Source organism: Mustelus asterias, chromosome 15 (assembly GCF_964213995.1).
Source record: "Mustelus asterias chromosome 15, sMusAst1.hap1.1, whole genome shotgun sequence".
Lineage (NCBI taxonomy): Eukaryota > Metazoa > Chordata > Chondrichthyes > Carcharhiniformes > Triakidae > Mustelus > Mustelus asterias.
In genome coordinates, this window is record NC_135815.1 from 5,470,512 (window position 1) to 5,495,996 (window position 25,485).

At 44.8% G+C, this 25,485-nt stretch overlaps 1 pseudogene; it reads right to left on the reverse strand.

The window, feature by feature from the left end:
• The window catches only part of LOC144504886 (dynamin-like GTPase OPA1, mitochondrial), an 81,661-nt pseudogene extending 58,204 nt beyond the window's left edge, over positions 1–23,457 (reverse strand).
• Between the last annotated feature and the right edge of the window lie 2,028 nt (positions 23,458–25,485).

Genomic DNA, 25,485 nt, shown 5'->3' on the forward strand with positions numbered 1-25,485 from the left:
AGACCAGTAAGGCTAAAAGCTAGTTATTTCTCGCACTGATTTTTTTTTGGGGGGGTCTTGCTGTGTAAAATATTGATGCGTTGTTTAGCTGCTTTTCTAACAACTACGATAGTGCAAGGCAGAATGGATTCTGCGGATGGGAGGCAGATGTTACAAAGGGACAGAATAGGTGAGAGCTCTGATAATAATGGGGAGTTAATGATGTTTCAGTTGTAAAGAACCTTCAACCAATTCCATCTGGACCACTATGTTTGAGTCTGGCCATGTGATCTCAGGAAGGATACATTGGCCTTGAAACACATGTTCGCGAGGCTGATCCCAAAATTCAAAGGATTAACTTATAAAGGCCAGTTGCAGAGGGGTGTGGCTGCATAATGGCTATGTTGCCGGGCTACTAATCTAGAAGTTATGCCTAATAATCTGGAGACATTGGTACAAATGCTACCATAGGGGATTTCAATTTATATTTATTAAATAAATCTGGAATGAAGAAAAGTTACTTCCAGTAATAATGACCATGCAACCACCGGATTGTCATAAAAAAGTCATCTGGCTCACTCATGTGGTTTAGGAAAGGAAATCTGCTGTATTATCTCGCTGACATGTCACTACAGACCTGGAGCAGCATGACTGATTATTCAGTGTCCTCTACAATGGTCAGGCAAGCCATTCAGTTACATTCACAAAGGTGGCTCACTGTCACTCTTGTACAGACCATGAGGGATGGGCACTCGGTGAGTTGTGAGAAGAGCTTCAGGACAAAGTGTGAAAATTGTCTTCAAGATGTTTGTTCCATTATGGCGAACTTGGCTGTGTTGTTGCCAAGATAACTGCCCAGCCCCTGCCCCACCCCCCCCCCCCCCCCCCACACTCCCCTGCCACATCTCCTTACCCCCCCGCAGCTCCCGTTGCCACAATGCTGATGGAGTGTCAGGGAAAGGTAGGAACATTTTGAAATATTAAAGCTGATGGCCTAAGTGCAGATTGAGATGCTTGTTGAGGGCATGCGAGAAGGAGATTTGAGATAGAATTCGCCTTAACCTCAAATCCTATTGTAATGACTTCAATCAGGCCATTCAGGTTGGCCTATTGGAATATGAACTCCCTGATTATGAAGTCAATTGGTGGGCGAGTCAGGGAGACTTTTTCTTGTATTTAACCAGAAGTGTCAGTTCCTCTGGCATTCCCGAAGGTAGACTGCTGACTGATAGCACTCTGTGTCCTGCTGTTGGAATTGTAAATAAAGGGATTTTGGTGAAGGGACTTCTGCCTCCGATGATTTATTATACCTACAACCACCTTTCAATATAGAATCAGAGGTAGAGGCCACTTGGCCCATTGTGTCTGTTCTTTGAAAGAGCGATCCAAATAATCCCAGTTGCCAGCCATTTCACGATAGTCTTGTATTTGTTTTTCCTTTCCGTGTGTATACCCAATTCACTCTTGAAAGTTATCATTGAGTCCACTTCCACTGCTCATCCATTCACCTTCCTCAATGTGAGCAAGAAATCTTACATAACCAATGCATGCATAGAAGTGTAATACAATCAAAATGACTCTGAGTATAGATTTTGGGAGAGAGTGTGTGTGTTTAATAACTTTCCAGAGGGCAGTAAAATAGCCTTGCAGTTTTGCAATCATTCCAGAAAGTCCATTACTTTTTAGGTCATGTATTGTGAGAAGGATTTCTGAGCTGTCCTGTTTCCAGTATTGTTATCACTCTGGGTATACTCCAGTGCAAATTTATTGAGTGATAATCAAAGCTTTAAATGTTATTCTTGCTGCAGTCACAGCCCGGTGGCTCGCATTCTTGCCTCTGAGTCAGAAAGTTATTGGTTTAATTCCAACTCCAGAAGCCTGAGATCGCACTCCAGTAGCAGTAACGAGGGAATGGTGCACAGTTGGAGGTGCTGTCTTTTGGATGAGGCATTGAACTGACGCCCCTGTCTACCCCCTAAAAAATATTTTAGGTGGATCTAAAATATTTCACAGCATTATTTTGAAGAAGAATAGGGCAGTTTTCTCTCCCAGCCAACATCACATTGCAGTTGTGAGATCTTAGAGTCATAGATTCATATATGTTTAGAGCATGGAAACAGGCCCTTCAGCCCAACTTGCCCAAAGATGTATAGGCTAACTGGATTGGCCGTGCCAAATTGTCCCTTAGTGTCCCAAGATGTGTAGGTTAGGGGGATTAGTGGGTTAAATATGTAGGGTTACGGGAATAGGTTCTGGGTAAGATGCTCCATCGGAGAGTTGGTGAAGACTCAATGAGCCGAATGGTCTCCTTTTGCACTGTAGAGATTGTACTATAATTCTATGAGTCTGTGTTGTTAAGCAACATGCACTTTCATGTGCAGACTGTAATCTGGAGCTATTGATAGTAATGGTAGAGGTTCCAATATTCTGTCCGTCACACGACTGACCAGGAATCTCCCTCACCCTTACCACCTGTTATTGGTGCCTGTTGGAAGGATTTTACAGGTTGAAAATCAACCTGTCTGGCTGTGGTTATAGACACACATTCCTTGGCCATCAAATCCTGGGTCGGGCCTCGAACCCAGAGCTTCTGGCTCAGAGGCAGAGATTCTATTCATTCAGTCACAAGACCTCCCATAATAAAGCAGTGACTATCCTTCAACACTGTATTGCATTGGCTGTGAGATACTTTGGGATATCCTGAGGTCATGAAAGGTGCTGCAGAAATGCAAGCTTTTTCACATGTGTCTTCAGTCAGAGCAACTAATTTCCTGGGCTCTCTGTATTTATTGGGGCCCCCTTGTTACAATAGTCACCAGTTAATAATAACTCTGTGCCACACTTTGTTATACACTGAGATTTTTTTTGTTCAAAGAATATCATGTGATAATGCTGGAAGGACAGTTCATTCCTTGTGGAAATAGAGCAGGACCCTCAGCAAGATAAATACAACAGTCTTCTCAATAAATATGAGAACTTAGAAAGTTAAGATATTTGTCGTTGTTAAAGGGCCCAATGGTTTGCATGTGAGCTCTCTGGACACAATTAACCCTTCTTCCAGGCATAAAACAGGCTCAGAATGACTAATTCTGCAGGATTAGGTGGTGGTCTCCAAGAAAGACTGAAACGCATCCTGTGTCGTATTGGTGCAGACGATTTCCAGCTATCTCAGACAGTCTGATTGGCTCCATCTGCTGAGGAGGGGTCTGGAGTCTGTGGTACCCTCGGCACCACTGGACAGCTCTGAAGGGAGCAGCTGCCAGGCTCTGCCCAGGCTTTTGTGGGTCTGGTGTAACTTGTGAGGAGGGTGCGACCAGCGCATAATTGATTCCCTTCCCCTCATACTCACTGAAGGATAACCTGAAGGAGGCTGCCACGAGCATGAACTGCCACTAGTGTGAGTTGTTGCTGGGGTGAGATGTCACCAGAGTGAGAGGTCACTACTTGTTGATCAATAATAAAGAATTTCTACAGAGTGGATGCAGCATCTATTTATTAACACTCAAAGCATTGTCAGGGTACGAGCAACTAGAAACAGGGAAATAATCGAACTCCACCATCATAATCACCAAAAATACCAAATTCCCCCCAACAACACATCAATCTGTTTGCTACCTCATCCATGGGATTCAAATGACATTAAAATTTGTTAATCTTTGTTTAAATTAATTTTCATTGAAACCTGCCCTTCCTCCACAGGTAAACAAGTGTCTTTCCTGCCCTGAGGATGTCCCAAAGTGCTACTCAGCCAATAAAGTACTTCTGAAACGTAGTCACCCTTGTCATGTGGGAAACACTTGGAAATGTTCCGAAAGAAAACAGATATTGTGGGAAAAAAATGATGAATTTTCCAATTATCAATTCTTGTGAGACCTTTATGATATTTTGATGACATCTCATGCTATATGTAGACTGGAATCACTGAAATCCACACACACTGCAAACAATGTTGTTCACTTTATTAACAAAGGGTAAATGCGGACCAAATGATTCATTTTCTCAGTTGTTTGTACCAGAGTGTTTGTACTGTCATTAAATTTTAAAGCGAAATTGATAAAACCTCCAAGAAAAGCTGTCGCATTTCTCTCTGACCCAACAGGTGTTATGGTTCAGGTTAGAAAAGCCAAAGTGTTGTTTGAAGTCTGCCTGAATTGTAAGTTTTGCTTTTTGAATTTGGCTAGGAAAAGCATGAGATGTTTCACTTCAGGTGTGATTCAAATGACCCACTAGGGAGCTTTTATCAACCAAAGATTATTTGAGAATATAGTTAACATGTATAGTAAGAAAACTAGCAAGAACTTTTATCAATTACAAACAAGAAACAAACAATCATGATAATGTATAACCCTTAATGAATATATATAAACTGCCCCAATCAAAATCAAACTCCATAGACAAAAGACTCTTTGCACAGGTTTAACGCAGCACAGACTAATGCTCACATGATACTGGGATTGAGGCAGTTAGTTGAATTGTGCAGTCAAATGCTCTTGAGACTCAGAAAAGTTTGAAGACAAGACAGCTTCCCAAAACACCAGCGAGACTCTGGTCCAGCCCCCAACAACAGCAGATTTTCTACTCCAGGAAGGCTTTCAGCTAAACAGCAGAATTTCCCAAAACCAGGGAGAGAGTGAGAGAGACATTGTGTACAATCTGATGTCCACTCCCTTCTAAACGAAAACCATTGCAGCTCAGAACTGAAAAAGGAACCTTAAACTCATTGGGAAAAAAAACAGTCCAAAAACACATGACCATCCTTCTAAAAATGCAGGACCGTAAAACTAATCCCCGAGTAAACACAAATAACCCAATTTAAATCACTTAAGTAGCAATAAAAAGACTCATCGTAGTCAAGCAGGCAACAATGACATCATTGAAACTATGAAAGCTGCAGAAATCATGTTTTTAAAAAAAACCTTTCTTCAAGGTACACTAACAAAGAACAAAGAACAATACAGCACAGGAACAGGCCCTTTGGCCCTCCAAGCCTGCGCCGCTCATGTGCCCAACTAGACCATTCATTTGTATCCCTCTATTCCCAGTCTGTTCATGTAGCTATCCAGGTAAGTCTTAAACGATCCCAGTGTGTCCGCCTCAATCACTTGCTTGGCAGTGCATTCCAGGCCCCCACCACCCTCTGTGTAAAATACGTCCCCCTGACATCTGTGTTGAACCTTGCCTCCCTCACCTTGAACCTGTGACCCCTTGTGTTCTTCACCTTCGACCTGGGAAAAAGCTTCCCACTGTTCACCCTATCTATGCCCTTCATAATTTTATACACCTCTATTAGGTCGCCCCTCATCCTCCGTCTTTCCAGGGAGAACATCCCCAGTTTACCCAATCTCTCCTGATAGCTAAGACCCCCCATACCAGGCAACATCCTGGTAAACATTTTCTGTACTCTCTCCAAAGCCTCCAAGTCCTTCTGGCGACCAGAACTGGAGGCAGTATTCCAAATGTGGCAGAACCAACGTTTTATACAGCCGCAACATCATATGCCAACTTTTATATTCTATGCCCCGTCCAACAAAGGCAAGCATGCCATATACCTTCTTGACCACCCTCTCCACCTGTGCTGCCACCTTTAAGGATCTGTGGACTAGTACACCCAGGTCCCTCTGTGTGTCTATACTCCTGATGGTTCTGCCATTTATTCTATAGCTCCCCCTTACATTAGATCTACCGAAATGCATCACTTCGCATTTATCTGGATTAAATTCCATCTGCCATTTCTCCGCCCAATGTTCCAGCCTATCTATATCCTGCTCTATTCTCTAACATCTCAGAGGTAAGCAAAGATGATTCACGCATTCAAATAAGATTGGTTTCATTCAGAAAGCAATATTTGAGTCAATGATGTGTAGTGAGATTATCATGCTTGAGAAGAACTGGTAACTTTGAACTCTGGTTCGCAACGTTCTGCACCTTTGGGGTTTTCCCCGACCTCATGTCTGGGTCTGTTGTAGGCACATTGATAGAGAATGCCTGCAGTGTGTAGTCAATAACTGCAGCGTATCGTCAAAGACTGCAGCGTATGGTCAATAACTGCAATATATAGTCAATAACTGCAATGTATAGTCAATAACTGCAGCGTATCATCAAAGACTGCAGCGTATGGTCAATAAATGCAGTGTATAGTCAATAAATGCAATGTATAGTCAATAACTGCAGCGTATAGTCAATAACTGCAGCGTATGGTCAATAACTGCAGCGTATAGTCAATAACTGCAGCGTATGGTCAATAACTGCAGCATACAGTCAATAACTGCAGCGTATGGTCAATAACTGCAGCGTATAGTCAATAACTGCAGCGTATGGTCAATAACTGCAGCGTATAGTCAATAACTGCAGCGTATAGTCAATAACTGCAATGGAGAGACAATAACTGCAGTGTATAGTCAATAACTGCAGCGTATAGTCAATAACTGCAGTGTATAGTCAATAACTGCAGCGTATAGTCAATAACTGCAGCGTATAGTCAATAACTGCAGTGTATAGTCAATAACTGCAGCGTATAGTCAATAACTGCAACATATGGTCAATAACTGCAGTGTATAGTCAATAACTGCAGCGTATAGTCAATAACTGCAATGTCTAGTCAATAACTGCAGCGTATGGTCAATAACTGCAGCGTATAGTCAATAGCTGCAGCGTATAGTCAATAACTGCAGCGTATAGTCAATAACTGCAGCGTATAGTCAATAACTGCAGCGTATAGTCAATAGCTGCAGCGTATAGTCAATAACTGCAGCGTATAGTCAATAACTGCAATGTCTAGTCAATAACTACAGCGTATAGTCAATATCTGCAGTGTATAGTCAATAACTGCAGTGTATAGTCAATGACTGCAGCATATGGTCAATAACTGCAGCGTATAGTCAATAGCTGCAGCATATAGTCAATAACTGCAGCGTATAGTCAATAACTGCAGTATAGTCAATAACTGCAGCGTATAGTCAATAACTGCAGCGTATAGTCAATAACTGCAGCGTATAGTCAATAACTGCAGCGTATAGTCAATAACTGCAGTGTATAGTCAATAACTGCAGCGTATAGTCAATAACTGCAGTGTATAGTCAATAACTGCAGCGTATAGTCAATAACTGCAGTGTATAGTCAATAACTGCAGCGTATAGTCAATAACTGCAGTGTATAGTCAATAACTGCAGCGTATAGTCAATAACTGCAGTGTATAGTCAATAACTGCAGCGTATAGTCAATAACTGCAGTGTATAGTCAATAACTGCAGCGTATAGTCAATAACTGCAGTGTATAGTCAATAACTGCAGCGTATAGTCAATAACTGCAGTGTATAGTCAATAACTGCAGCATATGGTCAATAACTGCAGCGTATAGTCAATAACTGCAGTGTATAGTCAATAACTGCAGCGTATAGTCAATAACTGTAGCGTATAGTCAATAACTGCAGCCTATAGTCAATAATTGCAGCGTATAGTCAATAACTGCAGCGTATAGTCAATAACTGCAGCGTATAGCCAATAACTGCAGTGAATAGTCAATAACTGCAGCGTATAGCCAATAACTGCAGGGTATGGTCATTAACAATTTAGCACGGCCAAATCACCTAATCTGCACATCTTTGGAGTGTGGGAGGAAACTGGAGCACCCGGAGTAAATCCACGCACACACAGGGAGAACGTGCAAACTCCACACAGATAGTGACCCGAGGCCAGAATTGAACCTGGGTCCCTGGCAGCAATGCTAACCACTGTGCCACCGTGCCACCCCATAACACGGTGGCACAGTGGTTAGCACTGCTGCCTCACAGCGCCACATAACATAACACAGCTATTGCCCAGGAAGGTCAGGATTCTCATCTAAATACATTGCAATATCCCCACCGTATCACATCCACATGCCCCCCACCCCTCGCTCCCACATTCCATTTAACCCCTTACTGATGGGACGTGACCTCCAAAATTTTTCTTCTCTATGTGTTTGAAATGATAATGGCAAAAGTCGACAGTGCTGCTGGTGTGCTACACACCGCAATGCCAACGCATTGATAAAAAAATGAAAATTCACCCATTGTGTCCAGACACTGGAGAGAGCTCAAACCCTGAATATTAAGTTTAAGTTTATTTATTAGTCACAAGTAGGCTTATATTAAGACTGCAATGAAATTACTGTGAATATCCCTTCGTCACCACACTCCGGCGCCTGTTCAGGTCAATGCACTTAACCAACATGTCTTTCAGACTGTGGGAGGAAACTGGAGCTCCTGGAGGAAACCCACGCAGACACGGGAAGAATGTGCAACCTCCACGCAGACAGTGACCCAAGCTGGGAATTGAACTTGGGACCCTGGTCCTGAGAGACAGCAGTGCTCACCACTGTGCCACCATGCCCGATATCTTGCTGACAAGGTCTCATCTGTTGGAAGGATTTGGGAAATTTTGCTTTGAATGTAGGTGGCTGAAAGGGGACCTTCAAGAGAAACATAGGGTGGGATTTTGAGCCCATAGACTGGGATTTTCCCCTCCCATCATTGTCGGGAATCATTGTGGGATGGGTGGGAAAATTTAACTGTTGGCCAATCTCCAAATTTTCGCACCCTGTCCACGATGACGCACTCCAGTGCAGGACTGGACCTCTCCGGCAAATTAAATTCAGGACACAATTTGAACTTTGATGACAGATAGGATTAAAATTTATGAAAAGCAGATTTAAGGCTTATCAACAAGTTGCCTCCCACAGAAAATAAATTCAACATTCAATTACATTTTTGCTGGGTAAGGATTTTAAAGGTTACTGAACTTCAGGCTGGTGAAGGGAGTTCAGATCAGCCACAAAATGATTGAAGTGTGGAACAGGCTCAAGGAGCCAAATGGACTCTTTCTATTCTTACGTTTTTCCTGATCCTGGGATCAGTTGGATTCTGTAATGGAACAGTGTACGTGCAGTTTTTATTTCCAAGTGTGTAAGATAATAAAGAGCACAGGGTCTTTCTCCTCCATATCTATCTCAGAACATTATGACCTCTTGAATTCATTGAAACCTCAGCACATTCATTGGGAGTTAAGCCATGACACGAAGGCACTGTCTCATCCAGGATTTGTGGCCCAGATTCTGCCTGATGAAGACTCAGACTTGTTTCTGCAAGATCCTCACTGACAGATGGTTTTGCTTTGCACTCAAGTACCGTTTTGGGTCTATTCTAGCACAAAGACCTTCGGCCGCATGTCGAAGAAAACAAATGGCAAGCTTTACTTTACTGATCAAGAGCTGAAGGGATCTAACCTTTTGAAAAGCATGCTGATAATATTCCTAGCTTCCTTGTTCAGTACTCCGAAGACTGAGGAGGCTATTTTTATTTCCTGACTTGTGGGCAATCAGAATTCACCAGACAAGCCATCCTAAAAAGGTTGCTTTGCTCAGCTGTTATCTTTTCAGTAGACCATCACCATAGACACCATCAAGGTCAGAACCATCTCTCAAGTTCGCTGAGACAGTTGAAGCTCTGGCCTTGAAAATAATTTCTTTTTACCCTTCATGGCACCCTCCTCCAGATGTCAAGGAATCCCTACAGTGCAGGAGGAGGCCATTCAGCCCATCGAGTCTGTACTGACAACAATCCCACCCAGGCTCTATCCCAATAACCCCATGCATCTACCCTCGCTAGTCCCCCTGACACTAAGGGGCAATTTAGCGTGACTAATCCACCTAACCCGCACATCTTGGGGCTGTGGGAGGAAGCCAGAGCACCCAGAGGAAACCCATGCAGAATGTGCAAACTCCACACAGACAGTGACCCAAGCCGGGAATTGAACCCGGGTCCCTAGAGCTGTGAGGCAGCAGCGCTAGCCACTGTGCCACCCATTTGCTACTTTTGATTAAGTGCTGTCAAAAGTGTACATTTGATTATGAATAGGTAAGAAAAATGCCAGCAGAAATGTGTTGGCAGTACTCTCAAAGTAAATATTTCCTCAGGGGTTATTTATACAATCAATGCCACTTCTATTCTTAATAATTCAATTTAGCAACAAAAGGGCATGGCTATTGTAACAAATATTCTTGATTATTTGTTTATTTTCTATATTCTTTCATGAGATGTGGGTGTTACTGGCTCGGCCAACATTTATTGCCAATCTCAAGTTGCCCTTGAGAAGGTGGTGGTGCGTGGCCTGCAATCCATGTGGTGCAGGAGATCCATAAGGGAGTTCCAGGTTTTTGAAACACATTGAAAACTTCTCACCTCCAAACATGCTCCAATATAAATGCATAATTATGTGTGTGTGGAACAAGATCAGGAATCTGAACAAGGAGACAGCCAAAAGCTTTTGACTCTTTCCTACGGGTCTGTGAGGCAGTGGCATTCAGTTGGCATGGCTGAGCATTTGAGAGAATGTGAAAGGCAAAGTTTGAATACACATGGTGATCCAGGAGAAGAGGAACATTGGAAGGAGGGACTGAAAACCTGGAGGTGAATCCTTGTTCAAGTCGACCAAGAGAAAGCATAGTTTGGGAGAAGATTCTAACCTGAGTACCTTGATCACTGGGATATGGGAACTCTCATGGGAAAGATTAAGTTTAGTGAGACTAGTTATCTTGCAGTGTGACAAGGTCTGGGGGGAGTTGATGAGATATCCATAGCATCTACTTTTTGGTGACATCTGTCACTTTGCTTCAGAGTGTGGTGGTGTCTGACCATAGGCCGTCTATTAATACATAGACTATACTTACTGTGAGCATTAGATTATAAGATGGATGGGGTGGCATAGTGGTTCGCACTCCTACCTCACAACTCCAGGGACCCAGGTTTGATTCCCGGCTTGGTTCACTATCTGTGTGGATAGGTTGTTAGGTTGATTGGCCATGCTAAGTTGCCCCTTTGTGTCAGGGGGACTAGCTAGAGTAGATTCATGGGGATAGGGCCTGAGTGGGATTGTGGTCGGTGCAGACTCACTGGGCTGAACGGCCTCCTTCTGCACTGTAGGGATTCTATGATTCTATATTGAAAATAATGTTCTCCATATTAATTTGAGTATTTATGTGTAGAGGTATTGCAGTGGGAGTAGTTAATCTAATTCATATTTTCTTGTTGAATAAATGTTTATTCATGTGTTAAAAGTTAATCAGCAGATTCCTATTACTCTATTCAGTAGCTGCTCTCCAGATTTCTAACAAAAAAAAAGGATGAGGATCTATGAACTCAGGTTCCACCCTGGGATCTGACATGTCCAGTAGTAATATCAGCTGGGTTCATAACAACATAAATATCATGAGTACAAGAGTCGGGGAATGTCTGGGAATTTTGTGGCAAGTAACTCACCTCCCCAAGGCCTGACCACCATTTGCAAAGCACAAGTCAGCAATATGATGAAATACTCTCCACTTGACTGGATGAGTGCAACTTCTGAAAAACTCAAGAAGCCTGACACCATCCAGGACAAAGCAGCCCACTTGAGTGAGACCGTGCCATCAGACCGGTTCGACTGACCCGCGCCGTGGGACCGGACCGACCGACCTGCGCCGTGAGACCGGTCCGACTGACCCGCGCTGTCGGAGCAGTCCGTCCGACACGCAAGTTTCACCTTCACCTTCAACATTTATGTTCACCATCACTGACAAACAGTGACAACAGTGCGCATCATCTCAAGATGCATTCAGCAACTCACTGAGGTTCCTTCTTGACAGCACCTTCCGTACCTGTACCAAGAAGAACAAGTGTAACACCACCACCTGCAAGTTATCCTCGAAGACACACATTTTTCTGACTTGGAACTATATCAATGTTTCTTCACTGTTGGGTCAAACCCCTGGAACACCCTCCATAGCAGCACTGTGGGTGTACCTACATCATGAGAGCTCCAAGGATTCAAGAAGGCAGTTCACCATCACTTTCTCAAGGGCAATTCTGGATGGGCCACAAATGGTCTTGCCAGTGACACCCACATCTGAGGAAAGAATACATTTTTTAAAAAGGGCAGGCTTGATTAAATGACAAAAGGACTGATGGTACAAGGCAAAGAACGGAGACAATTTTAGTGATTTTGGTGGGGAGGTAAGTATTGGCCATCTATGCTCTTCTTTGAGAATTATCTTCAGATCTTCCATGTCAATCCAAAGGAGTCAGATGAGGGGTTTAGTATCTGAGCTGATTTTGATATTGTTGGCAGTGCAGCACTCCCTCAGTACTCACCTCACTGGGAATGTCCCCTTTGATTATACATTTAAGTCTCTAAAGTGGAAACTTAACCCACAACCTTCTGATGAAGAAATAAGAGTTTTACCCTCTGAGCCTGTGTTTGTGTGTGTGTATTTGTGTGTACGTGTATGTTCTTGTCTATCCGTTAAAGTTTATTTATTAGTCACAAGTAAGGCTTACATTAACACTGCAACAAAGTTACTATGAAATTCCCCTTGCTGTCACGCTCCGGCGCACGTTTTTCAGACTGTGGGAGGAAACTGGAACACCCGAAGGAAACCCATGCAGACACAGGGAGAACGTGCAGACTCTGCACAGACAGTGACCCCAGCCGGGCATCGAACCCAGGTCTCTGGCGCTGTGAGGGAGCAGTGCTAACCACTGTGCCACCGTGCCACCCTCTATCTGTGTTGAATTCTATAATTATTGTTTCACTATTTTCAGAGTTGAGTAAATTTTGAAAGAAATACTATGTTGGGATGACGCTATCTGGAGGGATTCTGCTTGTACAAATTTGTGGATGTTTTTGAATCTCCAAATTGTGGCTCTGTGTTTATAGTACAGCTAGGGAATAAGGATAATTACAAAGTCAATTAGAGATTGGGCTGTAAAATGAGGCAACATCTCACTCAAAACTTTGTCCCACGGAAGTTCATACAGTTAACAAGCTGATTAACTGGTGTACAGGAAACAGAGTTTTGTAGTGTTGGTCTTCACTTATTGTCAGGATGATGTGCTTTTGGAGCGCTGCTCCTTAATCAGGTGAGTCTAACCTGATTCCGAAAGCTCGCGATTCCAAATAAATCTGTTTGATGTTAACCTGGTGTTGTGAGACTTCTTACTGTTTCCACCCCAGTCCAACACCGGCATCTCCACATCATGTCAGGATAATAGCAGTGTTCATGCAAGATCATGCACAGGGATATTATAACCTGGAGTCTAAAATCTCCAGCAAGAGATGTGTTTAAGAGAAATGGTTGATTGGCGAGGTAACTGGAAAGAACTGGACAAACAAAATCAGTAATTTTGCTCCATCAAGCTGTCTGTTCTGGAAAGTTCTTCAGTGAAACAAAGGTCATTAAAAATGAAATCAGCTGTTGAACACAGTGGAAAACAGAGTCCAGGACAATGTTTTGACAGCTATGACATCTCCTTTGATGTGCCAGATTCTTAAGTGCTGTGCCTTGCCAGTGGAGTTATACATAATGAGATTGCAATGGAGAAAAGAAGGGAGAGACTGGGAGAACTTTGTTTAATTATTTTTCCACACCTCTCTCCAGTTTTCATCACAGTACCCACATTCCTGCACAGTTAAAATATGAAAGTCATGTGGTCAGGGAATAATCATTTTCCAAAAGTAGGAACACACTGAATCCTAGCCACTGCTCCAAACAAAATTTCCTCTAGTTGGGAGGCAGCCTCAGAAGGTCATTCATTTAAAATAGTCGTCAAGAGAGGGAGGCAAGAGGTTTGGAGAAATTTCCTCATGCAGTTATTTGTCACTGGGAACGGTTGAGATAAAGACCATTACAACTTTTAAGGAAGAATTGGACGATTATTTGAAATGAGGAAAGACACAGAGCTAGAAGGTGAGAGGGACTATTTTTGTGAGAGTGGCAGTGGGACTATTTTTGGAATAGTCTAGCAAAGAGCCAGCACAGATGGAATGGGGCTGAATGGTCTCTCCCTGTGCTTCAGATTTTGGTGGTTCAAAGGATTGGATTGAGTCTAATTTATTCACCTCAATTGTTGATCAATTGGCCAATGGCAAACACTGTGGGAGGGATTTTCAGCCCATATTCACCACCAGAGAGAATGGCCACACAGGGGGAAAATCCAGAGAGATTCAAGAAATGTAATTCTCTCCGGAGAGATCCCATTTCCTGATTTTTCCCACACCCTCACTGGAGATTCACGCCCACAAAGGGCAGGGAACTTCATTTAAATAGATTTTCATACATTTAAATATTAATAATGGGACCCCCGCCACATGATTCCCCCCTCACTAAATAGTCACAACAGGGTTTGGCCAAATGAGAAACAATCAAGGGGATTCCCTCTGACAGCGCAGTGGTAAGTATAGCCCCTGAGTGGAGAGGGACATACAGTAAGGAGTCTAACAACACCAGGTTAAAGTCCAACAGGTTTATTTGGTAGCAAACGCCACTAGCTGTCGGAGCGCTGCTCCTTCATCAGATGGAGTGGAGATTTCCACCCCATCTGACGAAGGAGCAGCGCTCCGAAAGCTAGTGGCATTTGCTATCAAATACACCTGTTGGACTTTAACCTGGTGTTGTTAGACTGTGTTTACTGTGTTTACCCCAGTCCAACGCCGGCATCTCCACAACATGGAGAGGGACATGCCAGGGCACTGCCCTCTGGCACAGGATATTCAGCCTGTGCCAGGGGGTATTTCCGGGGCAGGCCCTAGTGTGGCGCTCCAATGTGGGGCGGTGGGGGGGGACATTCATGTGTGGAGGGGGTGGGGGGAGAGTGGGCACTAAGGGAGTGGTGATCGGAATACCGGCGATGATTGTCGGGGGTGGGATTGGAAATTCGGCTGTCGGAGAGGGGTGATGGGAGTGCCAGCGATGATTGTCAGGGTAGGGGGAGAGCATCTGAATCCTCCATGGTCGGGGGGAGGGATGTTTATTTCTCGTTCTAATCAGAAGATGCCATCGGCCGGAATTATCAGGAAATTTTGACCTAATCTCTGTACTCCTGTTCCAGCTGTCCAGCCAGACCTCAGTGGGTAGCACCCGAACCATCCTGTGAGAAGTCTGTGGGTTCTACTTCCAAACCAGACAGAGAGAAATCTGGGCTGGGATTCTCCCCAAAAAATTCTGAATTTGTATAAAAACTGGAGTCAATCCCACTGGTTTTTTTTAGTGGGATTTTCAAAATGAATCTCCCACAATCTGTGCATCACAGAGAGCATGAATCACACTAAAAATCAATGGGCAGGGCCTATTCCCGCTGGAGAGGCCGGCAGCATAGCGCTGAGCGGGCCACTGCGCATGTGCCGACCTGTCATAGCGGAGATCGATGCATGCGCAGTAGCCCCACACTGCCAGCTTCCCAATTGCTAGTCAGCTTGATCGCTGGCGAGCACAGTGATCCCACCCCCCACCCCATTGCTGCCCCACCGATCCCCTCACACCCCGACCTCCCAGGCATCTCCAGGCCAGCATCACTAAAACCGATGCTCTGCTGTTTGTGGGAGCTTCCTGTGTATAAATCGGTTGCTGTGTTCCCAACATTGCAGCGGCGTCTGTGCATCATTGGCTCTGAAGCGCTCTGGGACATTCTGAGGTTGTGAAAGTTGCTGTGTAAATGCAAGTGTTTCTTTACTAACAGCAGGGACATGTTTTGTTGTAATTTCTGTCCCTTTAACTGATACCATGCAGTTCCCAGTAGGGTAAAGTTTTGACCAGATACAATATCGTCAACTCTGCACTGCCAATGGACTGAGGATGGCCAATTAATGTTGCTACTGGCTAATTTCTGAAACATATGTTGCCACGGGCTCCCCATCCACAATGTCATAAAACACGTCCAGTCCATGGGAGAAATTTTCCAGCTGTTCATGCTGGCAGTATTCTCCAGTCCTGCTATAGTGAGCGGTGATTTGTCTGAGCACCAAACTCTCCATCCTCGCTTTCGGACGTGAACCGCCGAAAAATTCCCACCCATATTTGTGACACCACAATCTGTATCAGAGGTGATAAGTGCAACAGAAAGAACTGGGCATTTTCTTTCTGATGTCCCCTTCCTTTCCTTTCCAACTGGTTTATGGGGATTAAAATTGTATTGCACAAAGTAACTAGTCAAAGTTTCCCTTATTAAAAAAATTATGTTTGTTTTAAAATATGCCCTTGTTTATATTTTACAGTTTGCAGGATTTGTAACCTGGTTGCTATGGAATTAATCTAAACCCCCCTGAGGCCTGTAGTCTAATTCTGATTTTTTTTTGGGTAGGGATGCAGTTGCCGTGCATTTTGCTGGCCACGTACCAGGTTTTCGGCCTGACTATCCAAAGAAATAGCGTGTCTTTCACTGGCTTAATGGACTGTTGAGAATTAGAGTAAAAGCCCCCTACAGCAAGCTGGCAGTTTAATGTCTGGTGTTGTTAGGTGAACAGGAAAGTGGAGTTGAAGCCCAAAATCAGCCATCGTCATATTGAATGGCAGAGCAGGCTCTCTGGGCCGCACTCCTGCTCCTATTTCTTATGTTCTCGTCTTCAGCAGATTTAGTGCTACGTGTAAGTTTGTGTCTTGGGATATTAGAGAGCCAACACTGTGAGGGTGAAACTTCTCTGGTTTCCGGGCCAGACATTGAATGAGGAGCTTCATGCTGTGGAATTTCCAAAAAGAACTATTCACAGGAAGGTTGAATTCGCTTTAAACTTCCCAGCTCAAAAAGCAGTGTGTTAAAATCGATGTTAAAAGAAATTAGCAGTACCAACTTCAGACTTCTTTTAATTGCAACAAATATGGAAAGCATGGAAGCATCAAATATGCAAAGAACACTTTATTCGCTAAGCACATTGCTGATCTAGTGTCAGAGGTAGCTCTCCTTTGTTGAAACACTCGGCAGTATGTAACACTCAGTATGTAACACTCCTTTGATGTAACATTCCACTGTTGCCTTTGCACTAACAGGCTGGCTTTATGTCCCACTCCATGAGACCTGAGCATGATCTCTTTGCTGTTTATGGAATCTTGCTGTGCACAAATTGGCTGCCATGTTTCCAACATTACAACAGCAACTACATGGTGGCACAGTGGTTAGCACGGCTGCCTCACAGTGCCAGGGACCCGGGCCCAAATCCGGCCTTGGGTCACTGTCAGTTGGAGTTTACACGTTCTCCCCGTGTTTGCGTGGGTTTCCTCCGGGTTCTCCGGTTTCCTCCCACAGTCCAAAGGTGTGGAGGTTAGGTTGATTGGCCATGCTAATTTGACCCTAGTGTCAAGGGGATTAGCAGGGTAAATATGTGGGGTTACGGGAATAGGCCTGGGTGGGATTGCGGTCAGTGCTAACTCAATGGGCCGAATGGCCTCCTTCTGCACTGTAGGGATTCTATGAACTACGCCTCAAATGTATTTCATTGGCTGCAAAGTGTTTGGAGACATCCTGAGGTTCTTAAAGGCGAAACAGAAGTGCACGTCTTGCTTGCAATCATGAACTCTCACCCGTCTATTTCAAATACTGCAGAGAGGTTCTCTCACCATGCCCTATGAAATCCAAAGCATTAACTTTTATTTTCACTTTTCAGATTCGAATAGCTGATATCCTTCCCTTTGCTCCCTGGAATGCTGAGAACGAACCTGTTAGCTGTTGATCTTCGGGGACTGGGCATACAATGAAGATTCTGTTAATTGAGCCATTTATTACACTGAACTTTTTCTCTGGCACCGACAAACTCTCCATGAGTTCTGCAGTGTGTCAGTCTCCATATGGCCTTTGGTGTTTTTGCTTAATGGACCGATCCCTTACTGACATCTACCATTTGTATTCATTGTTGAAGTTTCCATGCACACCGCTCCGTCCCAGAAACACAGCTGTGGTTTCAAAAGGTAAAACTTCAGCAAGCGTCATTTCTAACCTCATTTTTCAACATAGTCATATCAAATGTTGGAAATCAGGTCAAAAACATTTGCCAAAGTTTTCCATTTCTGCCATTATATTTGATTATAAGCCCAATTACATTTAAGAAGTTTCAAAAGTGATCTCAGCTCTTTGATGAAACTCCACTTTATTGAAAACGTGCATCTAGCAGACGTCTCGCCCCGTTGGGTTCTTCTTCAAATGATAAACAATTCTGCTGGAGTTAGTTGGTAACGTTTTCAAAAGAATCCACTCACCAAGCTTTCTGTCACATCACTTTCCCAAGCCCATGGCCTCCACTATCCAGTAGGACAATGATTATTAGGGGCATGGAACCATCATCCAAGATCTCCTCCAAGTCACAAACCATCTTGACCTGAAACTATGTCAGCGTTGCTCGATCGTCGCTGGTGCGAAATCCTGGAACTCCCTCCCTAACAGCATTGTGGACATATTGACCCCACATGGACTGCTGTGATTCAGAAAGCCGGCTCATACCACCTTCCAAGGGGAATTAGGGAGGGGCAATAAATGCTGACTAGCCAGCAGCACCCACAGAATGAAGGTTGTGGCTTTCAATCCCTCTCCATGATACAGAAGAGATCAGAATCAGAGGCCAGAACTTTCTGGCTGTTCACATTGGCGGGATCTTCCGGTACCGCCAACAGTGCACCCCTGTCGCGGGTTTCCCAGCGACGAGGCCTGCATTCAACAGGAAACCCAGTTGATAATAGTGAGAGCAGAAGATCCTGCCATGGGCCAATGGTGGGCTGCCTCTGCAACCACTGAACATGCGGCGGGTTGCATGGAAAATCCTACCTGGAGTGTTCAGGGAGGGTTGGAGGAATGAAGCGGTGGCAGAGTTCAGGAATGCCAAGTCCAGGAAGAGATTTACACACAACATTGAGAATCTAAATTTGAAGCATGGTGAATCCAGGAGCCAACATTGACCGGACAGGACTTTGGCCCAACATTTGAATCAAAGAGCAATACTCCCAGCAGGGCCTCGTTCACTAGTTGAGGCTCAGTTTTGATTAGTATTGAAATCTCACTAAGGATTTCCTATAAGAGTTCTGGCACTTCTATCCTCAACTTATGGCCAGCTGCACAAAGGTTGAATAGTTTTGCATTGGTACAGACTTTCTGCAATGGATAAACATTACACGAGTGATCCAATGGTTTGTGTGAGCAACGAGCAATTATACAAAGCCAGGAAGGTGATCAACAATCTATGGTAGGGGAGTCCAGAATCAGGGGTCACAGTCTGAGGATTCAGGGTAGACCATTTAGGACAGAGATGAGGAGACAGTTCTTCACCCAGAGAGTGGTGAGCCTGTGGAAGTAGTTGATGCCAAAACATTGAATGTATTCAAGAGGCGGCTGGATATAGCACTTGGGGCGAACGGGATCAAAGAAAGCAGGATTAGGCTATTGAGTTGGACAATCAGCCATGATTGTGATGAATGGCAGAGCAGGTTCAAAGGGCCAAATGGCCTCCTCCTGCTCCTATCTTCTATGTTTCTATATGGGATTACTTGGATGTCATGGAGTTTTTCTTCATTTTGTTTTGGTGGACGGAAACAAAAAAAAACATGAAATGGAGTTGCCGGCTTTGGACTGGGGTGGGCATAGTTAGAAGACTCACAACACAACAAGTTTATTGGAAAGGAAAAAAAAACTGCAGCAACTCTCCCCAGGAGCTGAATTGAATTGGATAGAATCCATCATCCAGAAGATTGTCCAATGATCTGTGGATCCTACAGGGGTGGGTGTTGTGGGGGTGGCGTGGGGTGGGGGTGGGGGGGGGGGGGGGGGGGGGAGCGGGACAGTGACAAATGCTCTGTAGTGAATTGGAAACAGATTTAACAGTGGTAGTTATGACTCAGTCAGTGGTGCTCTCATCTCCGCATCAAAAGATTGTGGCTTTAAGTCCCATTCCAGGACTTGACCACAAAAGACTAGGCAGATGCTCTAGTACTGCATCTCAGGAGTACCGTACTGTCCGGGGTCTATCTCTCGGGTTCGCTATTAAACCCATCTGTCTTCTTGGGGAATGCAGGAGATTCTGTGGTATTATTCTGAAGAAGAGCCGGAAAGTTCTCCCCAGTGACCTGGTTAGTATTTATCCCTTCACCATTATGGCAGAACAGATTACCTGATCATTACCACATTGCTACTTGTGGGAAATTGTTGTGTTACGTACTAGCTGCTGCGTTTCCAACGTTACAGCATTGAAAATTCGCCTGAGAGATGCTCCACCCACTGCTCTGGTGTTCCAGGGTGTGGTGAACCATAGACGGTTACCACTATGGGTACTTGTACATATGTTACTCTTGTTACTGTTGGGGTTAGGGTTGGGGTGTTCCACCTGTTAGCATTGTTCTGTGGTACACTCCGGTTGGCTCCGCCTTCTTACAGGAGTATAAAGGTCACTGCTACTTCCTAGTGGCCCTTAGTCTGCGATAGTATTGTTAAGCAGTATGCTCTATTCTTGTTGTGAATAAAAGCCTTCATTTCCGGGTACGTCCTAGCCTCCCGAGTGAATTAATCGCGCATCACAGAGTCCAGGGTTGCTCGTGGCCTCAGGCTTTCTTCAGGTAAGTTCTGAGTTCTGTACGCCACATTGTTCCAGGCATGTTCTGGACAGTGTGGTTTCATAAGAACATAAGAACATAAGAAATAGGAGCAGGAGTAGGCCATCTGGCCCTTCGAGGCTGCCCCGCCATTCAACAAGATCATGGCTGATCTGAAGCGAATCAGTTCCACTTACCCGCCTGCTCCCCATATCCCCTAATTCCCTTATCGATCAGAAAACTATCTACCCGTGATTTAAACATATTCAACGAGGAAGCCTCCACCACTTCAATGGGCAGAGAATTCCAGAGATTCACTACCCTCTGAGAGAAGAAGTTCCCCCTCAACTCTGTTCTGAACCGGCCCCCCCTTATTTTGAGGCTGTGCCCTCTAGTTCTGGTTTCCCTTCTAAGTGGAAAGAATCTCTCCACCTCTACCCTATCCAGCCCCTTCATTATCTTATATGTCTCTATAAGATCACCCCTCATCCTTCTAAACTTCTTTCGCTCTGGCTTCATGGAGAATGGGGCATAGGGAGTAGACGCCAGTCCAGCCTTCATCTGCATCCAATTAGTGGGACGCCAATCAGTTTCACGCCAGCCACCAGCCGGTTTCCTGTTTAATCTTGGCATGCCCCAGCAGATCCCACGGGAAATTCACGCCAGACTGAAAACCTGAAAAATCTTTGGGCCTCCCACTGAATTCTCTCACCTTCCCCACCGCGGCACCCCCCACAACCCGCTCTCCACCCCCTGGCCAGCCACTGAACCCACCAGCAGGAGCAAGGGAGGATTCTGCCCCCCAAGAGTCCAGTGAAGATCCCTCGAGCCACGCTACAACATGCATCTCACTTAACAATATCCATTGGCCCCACTCACTGTTTTGTGCCTTCCAGCAATCCCCCTCTTTGTGTAACTATCTTCTCTCTCTAATGACCATGGCAAGTCTCCCCCAGAAGATGCTGCAGGCCATTTAAATTGCTCTTACTTTGATTGGACTGTAATATCCCACAGGGGCTGCAAAATCCTGCCCCGTGTGTCCTTCTCCAGGTAATGAGGAAACCTTTTATGCCCAGCCACTTTTCTCTTGCCTGAAAAATGAGCAGGCAACAGTTGCTACTCTCATTGGGACTTTTGTGAGCTTATTTTACCTTGGTGAAACATTCTGAAGGGTCTTGAAGGTTAGATGCTGATAGGATGTTTTCACTTGTGGGGGAATCTAAAACGAGGGGGGCAAACAATTTAAATATAAGGGAATTCTGCTTTGAGACTGTAATAAGTCCTCGGAGGCAGAAATCCCTTCACCAACATCCCTTTATTTGCAAGTCTGACAACAGCATACAGAGTACTTTCAGTTAGCAGTCTACACTCGGAGTCCCAGAGGAACTGACACTCCTGGTTAAGTACAAAGCAAGAGGCTCCCTGATTGCCAATCAATTAGGGCCTTAATCCGAGAGTTCATATTCTAACAGGCAATCCCAATTGCCTGATTAAAGTCATTACAGAGACAGAGATGAAGAGGAATTTCTTTTCTCAAAGGGTCATTAGTCTTCAGAATTCTCAGTGGAGGCTGGTGCATTGAATATATTCAAGGTGGAGTTAGATAAATTTTCAAGGAGTGAAGGGTTTGGTGGACAGATAGTAAACTGGATTTGAGACCAGTCAGAACAGCGATGATCTAATTGAACGGTGGAGCAGATTCGAGAGGATAAATGTCCTACTCTTGTTCCTATTGTTGACTGAGACCTTCACTCCAGTCGATTGACGGACACAACACAGTTATTCTTCAATAAAATCACTTTTTTATTAAACAAAATATAAAATTCTGTTGCTTATCATGACTACAAGAGAAAGAAAAAACAGGAAGTCTTCTACACCCTGTTTAAAACACACTAATGATTCTACCTTCCTTTGCTACCACTGCAAACTCCTCAGCATAGGTTGTACAAACAATGTTTATCTGAAGACTTCAAGTGAAGCTGTGGAGACATCAGGCCCTATTTTACCATTTTAACTCTCAGTGCTGGGCGGACTTGAATCTGGGAGTGTTTCAGATCCAACTTTTAGACCCGTTCTCAGGCGCCCCCATACGCACTCTGCCTGAAAAAATATCAGCGATTCTGAATCGCGCTGCAGAAGCCTGTGGGCGGGGCTTAACATTCCCGAAACGGTGCAGCTCCGATCAGCGCCTTCAACTGCACATATGCAGTAAAAAAAATAGAAAAATGCTGCCCTGCCACATCGTTCCCGGGCCAGATAATGCCTCCCCATGGCCCCCACAGACATTGCCTCACCCCCACAACATAACTGACCCCCTTATGCCCCTCACCCCCGCTACTCAGGCTGATCGCAGCCCCCTGCCTCCTTCCCCCCCCCACCGATCGCATGCAGAGTGGCAGTGGACCCCCTCTCCCCCACCAATTGCACGCAGAGTGGCAGCGGACCCCCCTTCCCCCACCGCTCACATGCAGAGTGGCGACGGATCACCCCTTCCTGCCACCGATCACACGCAGAGTGGCAGCGGACTCCTTCTTGCCCCTGCCCCCCCACCCCCACCCCTCCAGAGAGCCATCTAACCCACCTCCCTCTCCTCTCCACTACTGATCTGAGTTAGAGAGCCACCAGAAGTTCTGAACTTACCTCCTCAGAAGCTGGAGCGCCCGAATTAGACCTTTGCGGACCATGTGTGTTTCATGTCGATTCTGGATGGGTGAACACGATGGTAAAGGGGGAAGTACGGTAAATTTGGGCATGCAATCCATTAAGTCAATTTAAATGAATGCAAATCCATTTAAATGACCATTGCGCCCATTTCGGGCACAGTTCCGATTGCCGCCACTTTCAGCCATTGGTAAAGGGTGAATGGCCGCGAGGGCGGGCACGGGTCGCCTACTCGTCTCACGCCCGACTTTACCAAGTTTTCGCACCCAAAAATGCGCTCATCGTACTGGCCAGGCACGAACGGGGATCAAACTCCAACTTCAAGCCAAAATCTTGAGGCTTCCTTCCACGATGGTTCTTCCTGTAGATTATTGTTAATTTGACAAAGTCTATGACAATGTTTATATCTTCCTTGGGATTGTGTGTCTGCTTCATTTCTCTCTTCCTCTGATTACCACGGATATCCATATTAATGGCCTCCCATCCTTCACATCATTATCTCCTACTTCCCGTGTGATGGGCGATTGTTTACAGCCATTTGTTCATTTCACGTCTCTGGCATGTGAAACTGATAACAATCACCTTTTAAAGTCCAGGGACATCTTGTATCCTGTGGCAGAACTCTATGTGCTTCCTTGTAGTGTCTTCGTAACTTAGTCACATTTCCCATCAGCCATCTCTCTTTTCCAGCAACATTTGGGCCAGGGCCAGACTATTTCTTGGGATCTTATATTCTTATGTTCTTATTTGCCCACCTGAAATGAAAATCTACAACACCACACAGTGGGTGCCAGGCTGGGAAATGTAGTCAAATACAGGAATGAGGGCTTGCAGCTAAGGCTTACCATCCCAAATGCAAGCTGCTTTCAACAGAACCAGGTTGAGGCACATTGTGTTGAATTACACAGAAACAGGCCATTCAACCCAACTGTTGTATGCTGGCAGTTACGCTCCACAGAGAATGTCTCCCGCCCCTCTTCATCTCCCCCTGCCTGCATCTCCTTCTATTCAGCTTGTTTGTCTAGCTTCCCTTTGAATGTTTTTTGTTAAATGATCTGTTAAAAATCCTAGCCAATTTTGAAACGTTCTAACTTCTGCAATAGTGAGCAGCCCAGCCACTAAGGACAAGTGAGCAAAGATCTCTCCACTTTATGCAAAACAGACTTTTCTTTTATTCCAACAAGAACTAGCACAATTTTCAACTTTTGATGTTTGTATAATTGTTAAATTCTGTGAACTCGAGCCCATATTGCCGTTCCAGTACAGAAAAGACAGAATTAAAAGCAATTGAGCAGAATATTTTTTGATGCAGTTGTGGAATGAGTTACTCGAGAAATGCATTAAAGCAGATCTGGAGGTCTGAGAAGTCTGATGAAAAGGATTTGGACCCATTCTGTCTCTTGGGCTTTTCCCAGTTCCTGAAAGTTTTGCCTCACATCACGGAATTCCACTTAATGTCTTTAAAATAAGACTAATCGAATTTGAACTTGTTTCTACACAGCGAGAAACAGTTGCTGCTTACTTGCTCTTTGTACATGGTTTCATTGTTAGACCAATATTGATAGTGTGTCACCATTTCCTCATAAGCATGAGAACAATTATCTTCATGATGGCACCCCTGTCATTTCCCTCTGTAAGAAGTTTAACAACACCAGGTTAAAGTCCAACGGGTTTATTTGGTAGCAAAAGCCACTAGCTTTCGGAGCCTTAAGCCCCTTCCTCAGGTGAGTGGGAATTCTGTTCACAAACAGGGCATATATAAAGACACAGACTCAATTTACAGAATAATGGTTGGAATGCGAATACTTACAGCTAATCAAGTCTTTAAGATACAAACAATGTGAGTGGAGAGAGCATCAAGACAGGCTAAAGAGATGTGTATTGTCTCCAGACAGGACAGCCAATGAGACTCTGCAGGTCCAGGCAAGCTGTGGGGATTACAGATAGTGTGACATGAACCCAATATCCCGGTTGACGAGCCTGATACGCTGCAGGAAAGGATGTCCCGAGGCATGGTACACTGGGGAAACCATGCAGGCGCTGTGACAACGGATGAATGAACACCACTTGACAATCACCAGGCAAGACTGTTCTCTTCCTGCTGGGGAGCACTTCAGCGGTCGCGGGCATTCAGCCTCTGATATTCGGGTAAGCGTTCTCCAAGGTGGCCTTCACGACACACGACGGCACAGAGTCGCTGAGCAGAAACTGATAGCCAAGTTCCGCACACATGAGGACGGCCTCAACCGGGATATTGGGTTCATGTCACACTATCTGTAATCCCCACAGCTTGCCTGGACCTGCAGAGTCTCACTGCTGTCCTGCCTGGAGACAATACACATCTCTTTAGCCTGTCTTGATGCTCACTCCACTCACATTGTTTGTATCTTAAAGACTTGATTCGCTGTAAGTATTTGCATTCCAACCATTATTCTGTAAATTGAGTTTGTGTCTTTATATGCCCTGTTTGTGAACAAAATTCCCACTCACCTGAGG